The following is a 7331-nucleotide window of genomic DNA, read 5'->3' as shown; positions in this document are numbered from 1 at the left end:
GGGGGGGGGGGGGCGGGTGTCCAGTGCACACAGAGCAGGGTGCGTTTTCCTGGTGGTGCTCCCCAAAACCAGTTGACTTGATGTAGGCAAGTCCTTAGACTTCACCGTGCAGAGTGTACATCACAACAGGAAGACCTCACTCTCACAGTGGAAGATGGCAGCACTTTAATCTAGAATACTACTAAATGTTCACTTAGCAAAGATAAGCTATACCATTTCCTGTTTGCACAGTCACTCCAGCCTTCCCCTCTGTTCACCATCTCAACTGACATCATTCTTGTGCCTTCCTACCTCCCTTCTAGCCTCTTCTACACACTTTCTTCGCTTCATTCAACCCTTCACCTGACCCTCCAGTCACTACATGCTGATCAACACCCGCGCTGCACCCCAATACACACACACACACCTCCACTTCCTTGCTTTTGGAGACAATCCTAACCTAGCCTCACTGCTTCTAACTTACCTTCTCTCTCTCTTTCACTTCCTAATCTTTCACCCTTGTCCTTCCAAACTTTGTCCTGCTGCTCCTGCTGCCTCACTCCCTTTTAGTGACCCACAGAGTGTTCCCCTGGATCAAATCCTCACCTGCTATAATCTTTCCTGTGATCTTCACTCTACCCTTGTTCTCCATTTACCCTTACATTCTCTGTTCCCACCTGTGCTCTGATGCTGTGAATGCACTGAAATGTTAAATCCCCAGGCAAGGAAGTACCTCTCTTCTGCATTTTGCCCAGCAAGCTTTAAGTTGCCATATCAATAAATAGATAAATAACTACAATGATGCTTTGGCCAACCCTATAAAATATATAGCATATACTGTGAAATGCTGAATATTTTTCACTCTGTTGAAATCAGCAGGAATTGAAGGTACCAAAAACTTTGCTAGGTCACATCCTAAAAATTTCCATCCCTGCCTCTTCCCCTATTAGATACCCATTGCTTTTGAACCATGTTTTCAGAACATGCTTGGACCCTATAGTATACACATTGTATTTAACTATCATTATTGTGCAGTGCCCTCAGCACGTGGGATGGAGGCACTTCAGAAATATTAATCAAACTTTAATACAGAGCTGTTGTTGTGCCTATGACATGGACTTCTTGCTCAGGGCTATTCTGCTATTGATACTGTGTATACCAATTATGCTGTACTCTTCTGGTACAGAATTACAGGTGTTGAGGGAACCATAACTATGAATTTCCTGACTTTTCTACATGGAAAATCTCCAGCATAACATTTTCTTAATGTTTCCAGTGGGGGTGGCTTATCATGGTCTAAGCTACACACCAGAATGCCTACCCTCTCTGAAACCATCACAGCATCAATTCAGCCCTTTATCCTTCAAAAGCAGATAGATAGTGTTTGGGGATCTGCCAGATGAGACCTTAGAAAGTGACATCCTATCTTTGTTGTGCCGATATTAAACTTCCCGAGGGATGTTAGATCAGAGCAGGGATTTGTCCTGATGTCCTTGCTCAAAATTTTGCTTCCCCCAGCTGCTGCAGCATGTGCCCCAGTTGTCTACCCATCTGCTACCCTCCACCTCAACACTGCATTTCAGCAATGTATTCAGTGAACAGCAGTCCGTATCAGTTCTGTGTGCACATACCCTAATTTACAATTCTGGGCTGAAGGACACTGGATAAATATAAAACATTACAATGACAGTAGTGTTTTGCCTGTCAAGTTCCTGTTCTGTTTTTTACTGTCAAAGGAGACTGATTGGTTATACATTTTCATAAGTGGACGATAAGGCTGGGATTTTTAAAAGCACTCAGTGCTGGCTTATATCCCTCTAAACTCCAGAGGGAGTTTTGCCATTGACGTCAGTGGCAGCAGAGTCAGGCCAATGGTAATTAGTTTTAAACTGCCCATCCTAAACAATGTGGATTTGCTATGTAAAATTAAAACATGAAGCTTAGCGCAGACTATTAAAAGTTTTCACTACCCCAGTTAGGAACAGATTTACTAAAGAACTCTCTTTTGATAACCCACATGAATTAGTCATCATCATAATCAATAATAAAAATATAATAATAATGATAATGATAACATGTGTGTTGTTGTGCATCCTAGAGTTTTCAAGTCAGTTCAGAGATCATTGTATACATTGTTACTACTGAAGACAAACCAAAGCTCCCACTAATTTCAGTGGTGGAGGATCAAACCCGTATTTAAAAAGTCCATAATCTGAAGAGTTTACAATCTAAACAGAAAAGACAAAATGTGGATGAAAGTAAAGGAGTCAGAACAATTCATCACTGAGTACCTTTTACTAATCACACCTAGTGAATGTGTCCATGTGATTTTCTTGCCTGTATTTGTGAATATTCAAAAACATATTAATGTATTTATAGGAATGCCTGATCATGTAACATATGCACATACATTTATTTCAGTGTGCAGATGTTCAGGTATACAGCATGTCCATGTATGTGGCAATTTGACTAACACTCAGTACATATTTTAAATATGTTTCTATTCCCCACATGTCATTTTCATCCACTCACACTGGAATGTCTTTGTTTCTCAATTAATATTTTTTTTCAAATTTGGAAAAGCAAATATTTTGCATCATAGGCTATGTATAGAATATGCCAAGTCTGAGCTTGCAAACGAAACCATTTTTGGTGAGTTAAGCAGAAACTATGCAGCTCAAGAAGAAAACAATGCTGCATTTTCCCAATATTCAGATCATTTCAAAATGGTTAAATATATTTTCTTCAAATTCCACCCCACCCCCCAAAAATGGTCACTTGATCTGTGGAGAAGAGAACTAAAAATATCTCGGTGTGAACTGAAAGGATAATTTTCCTTTTAACTCATCAGGGTGCCTGATAACAGAGATTTATCTTCAAAATTAAGTAGAAAGATATCAGTACTGTACAAGGCAATATTCCCTATTCAAAACACAAGACATTTTCATGTTGTCCATTGGGCTCTGTTCTAACTGCCCTGCTACTTAACTGGGATAGAGCACTTAAGCATTTTGTTTGAAATCACCTTGAAACAAGAAATATATCTATATCTATATCTATATTCTTCCTTTCATTCAGTAGCATCATGAGTGGAACTGGAGAAAGAGGATCTGTTTGCAGAAGGGACATTAATCAAGAGGTTTAGGGCAGGGATCAGCAATTTATGGCCCAGGGGGCAGATGTGGTTCACAAACAGGTCCAATCTGGCCCATGAAGGTCGAGGCCAGCAGCTAGGATCAGTGGTGTGGAACTACACTGCTCTGCTCATCCCCTCTGAAGCCCTCCCCTCTACTGCAGAGCTGCTGCTCAACTGCTTCTGAGCTTACAATCCCTGCAGCAGGGCTGGGGATTAGTAGCAAAGGTAAGTGCAGGCAGCTGGTTACTCCAGGGGCACAAGTTGCAGAAAGCAGACAATGCCAACAAAAGGTGCCAGCCCCTGATTTATGGACTATAAACCCATCTGGAGGCTTAACCTGGATAGGAGCTGTCAGGTTTGAGCAAGCTAAACTGACCTCTTCACCTGTGTAATAAAAATTTAGGTCTACATGCTAGATCGAAAAAGTAACTTGGGTGTTATCAAATGGAGGATTGCAACATTGAACACTTAGGTGCTAGGACCCTGCAGGATACTCCACAGCCCTGCGTTAGCTACCTGGGCTCCCTGCAGAGTGCTGGAGGAGAGTTAGATGCCTCAGGATGGGATACACAATAGTCACCATGCTGAATGGGGAACTGTTAAAGAGCCACTAGGGAAATGCTGAGGACAAGGTTGGATCTGAAATCAACCTCTTCTCCAGAGTTCTGGGACCTCCCTCCATTTGTGATCTATAGCCCTGAGCCTTCTCCTGAATGTCAATCCTTACACCTTTTCTTTCAGAAACAGCGTGGGTCATAAATTCCTTTAAACGCATGGCCGGAGGAGGATCTTGGGGTGGTGACAGCGGTAGCAGTGCACCCTTCTAAATAAGAGCCTAGCAGTAAGAGCATTCACCCAGGACATGGGATATATGGATCAGATTCCCATATCCACCTGATAGGCTTCAAACTGAAATCTCCAGCCACCCAGCAGCATGGCCTAACTGCCAGCACAGGGTCCATTCTGAGGAAGGGACACTATTAGGTCATGCTTACTGGATTGGGCTCCTCAGGGGAAAAGGGTAAGAGAAGCACAGATCATGCACAGAAGTGGAAGTTTAGGAGTCTGGGAAAGTAAACTGGTGAAACCCTAGGCCTCTGCCGCATGTTACATATATTTGTTATTAACTGGTTAATCGCACAATACATTTAAGAAGTGAACACTCATGCAAAGGAATTAGCATGCCATATAAATGTCCATCCAGCTATAAACAGTGCCAACCAGCTACAAAGAAAGCGTTTGAAAATGTTAACAACTTTATAGCTGGTTTCAGTCCAGCTTTAATTTAAATGTAATTTGACAGGGCCCTTAGATGCCTGGGGTCAGGTGATCATTGAACAGAGGTTTTCAGGAGTACAATATTGTTCCTAAAGTCCTCCTAAGACTTTTCTTGCGTAGGCATGACTCTAGTTCCTACCTTTGGGCTCTGCCCACATGATGCTTCCCATGTTACTGCTGAAACATGGTCCAAGTGATATAGTCATGGTTGAAAAGAAAATTATAAGACTGGATATTTGCCGGCACCAACATCACACTGTCCATTCTGTTCAGAGTTGCCTTGTAGTTGCCATATTTTACCTGATCATATCAAGTGCTCCTTTGAGAGTAATAAGATACTTCTCAATTAATTAGGTAATGATATCCACACACACACACAAGTTCTGAAGTCCTAAACAACTCCCCCAGTGCCTCCCCCATAAACTGAATAATAACCATCTGGAGGAGCAATTTTTTTTAAAAGTTTGCATTAGCCAGGATTTACTTGGCAAAGATTTTTTTCCTCCTGAATGGGAGGAGGCAATCCTACAGAAACCTTCACTAAGCATACAGCCCTGAATCATCTCCTCAGCTCCATCCATCCTATGTGCTAGACAAAGTAGGTGCCCTATGGGAATTACTATACATAATAATTTATGGTAATTAAAATCTCTATCTAAAGGCAGGCATGTAAGGAGGTCAGATAAAAGTTTACAAGGAACCTTACTTTTGGCATTTCCTAATCATTGAGCACTTGATTTGTCAATATATGCTTTTAACTGTGTGTTTGTGTGTGTGTGTGTGTGTATGTAGTTAAAATAATCATCAGAACACCCTTCACCCTTTTTCACACTGAATTTGTACAAATTCTCATCATGTATTTTGTTCTGTTCCTCTTTTTCCACTTCCTTTGGTCTTGTTGTTGTGCACAGGTATTTTATAACTTGGCCCGAGAGTTTTGTTTGTGTGCAGATACTTTCTATAATAAGGAATACTTCTTGAAGTCCTCACCCAATTACCACTTAAACACTATGGACAGAAAGCCATTGACTGCAGGCAGCTTTCAATCAAGCCCAGCTAGCTGAAAAAAGGAAAGATAAATAATTTTAAAAGAGATGATTGCTATATTAGAGCCCTCATCAGCAAAATTATTTGTGAGGTGCTAAAGCATGGAATATTGTAACTCCTTCCTCCAGGTTAGAGCTCTTTTGGGGAGGGATATGGAGCTGTTATTGCAAAAAGGCAGATATATCTATATATATCTATATATGTATATATATATCTATATGTAGATATATATAGATATAGAGGTGTACACACACACACACACACACACACACACACACATATATATACACACACATACATGTATGTGGCAGACTCGCCAACAGAGCCCAGTGTGTTGGGCTCAAGAAGTCTCCAATGTGATTGGTGGAGCATTTACACCTATCCAATGACAGATTGAAAGCTCGCAATGCTATTGGTGGAGCATTTCTATCAATTGGGAACAGATGGGGAGGAGCCTGCCTGAGAGTCTGGACCTGATTGTGAACTGCACTTTTCAGGTCTGACAGACTTCGGGGGTTGAGCTCCCAGAGAGAATAAAGGACCAGCATGCCCAGCACATGGCAGATGCATTGAGGGACAAAGAAGCAAGCAGGACTAAGAAGAGCTGGGGAGAGCTGCCCAGCAGTTGTTTCCAGTTGCCCTAAAGAAGCCCCAAAGACTCCCTTCACCAAAGACTCAGCGATCGGTGCTGGCTCCAGATGGTGCACAGGCTGCTACACAGAGCCCATACTCTGGGAACTGCTTGACACAGCTTGGGTCTGCAACCCCTGGGAAGTGGTCAGGAGGGTGGCGCATGGGCCAGTGCATGGAGCCCAGGCCCTGTGAGCTGCATGAGGCAGCTCAGACCTCCAACCCCTGGCATGCAGCCAGGGCCAATGCAGGCAACGCTGTATGACAGGTCCCAAGTGGGGACCAAGACCCTGGGAGCCATTTGAGATGGCTCAGGCCCATCACTCCTAGCATGTGGCCAGGATCTCGCATGAACAGCGCACAGCTAGTCCCCATGTGGGGGACTGAGTCCCAGTGTCGCATAAGGCATCCTGAGCCTCTGACCCTGGACAAAAGTCTGAGCTCTTGATGCACAGGGCCACAGGCGGGCAAGGGCCCAGGAGGCCCCTGACAGATAGAAGCAACATGCCTGTAGGCAAAGACCCCTGACCTGGGACCCTTGGAATTGTGAGTTGCCCGGGAAAAGGGATTCCCACGGGGAGGGGGTTAGCTAGGTGGTAAGGCTGAAGGGGAAGCCCAGACAAGGGAAGGCTTCCTTTGGTCAAGGGATGCTCCAAGAGGACATCCCTAGAGATCTTGTTGGGGCCTGGGGAAGCACTGAAGGGTTATAGGAACTTGATATTGCTGCGCCTCATATTTTGTATATTATTATATTTGTAACTGTATAGTTATAAGGTCTTTGCTGGGCCTCTGCTGGACCCTGTACCAGCTATTTGCATTTAGTGATTGTTCCCCTACACTTACCTGCACATACCTGTACTTATTTGTTGTCCTCCTATATTCCCCTATGTTAATCAGTTTTAGGCCAGCCGTTTACCTGTGCAGGGCCTGATGCCCTTTTGAAGTAGCATAGATCCTTGGACTATAGCATCACATAAGAATGAAAGAATGATGCTCTTCATTTATAGAGATGTAAATATGTATTACTTCACTATTTTATTATATTGTGTAATATTGTGCCTTATACTTTGTGTACCTCTATATTTGTGTATTAGTAGTTTAGTAGAGTCTATAACCCTGCTTGGGGAATCTGCTGGGAATCCTTGCTGTCACTTACCTATGTTTACCTGTCACTTACCTGAAACCCCAGTGGTGATGATTTATTGTAGAGAATAAGTTTTATATATACAGGCATACCTCATTTTATTGCGCTTTGCTTTAT

The sequence above is a fragment of the Gavialis gangeticus genome, unplaced genomic scaffold (assembly GCF_001723915.1).
Source record: "Gavialis gangeticus isolate Ggan-Ray unplaced genomic scaffold, GavGan_comp1, whole genome shotgun sequence".
Lineage (NCBI taxonomy): Eukaryota > Metazoa > Chordata > Crocodylia > Gavialidae > Gavialis > Gavialis gangeticus.
This window is presented reverse-complemented; position numbering follows the sequence as displayed.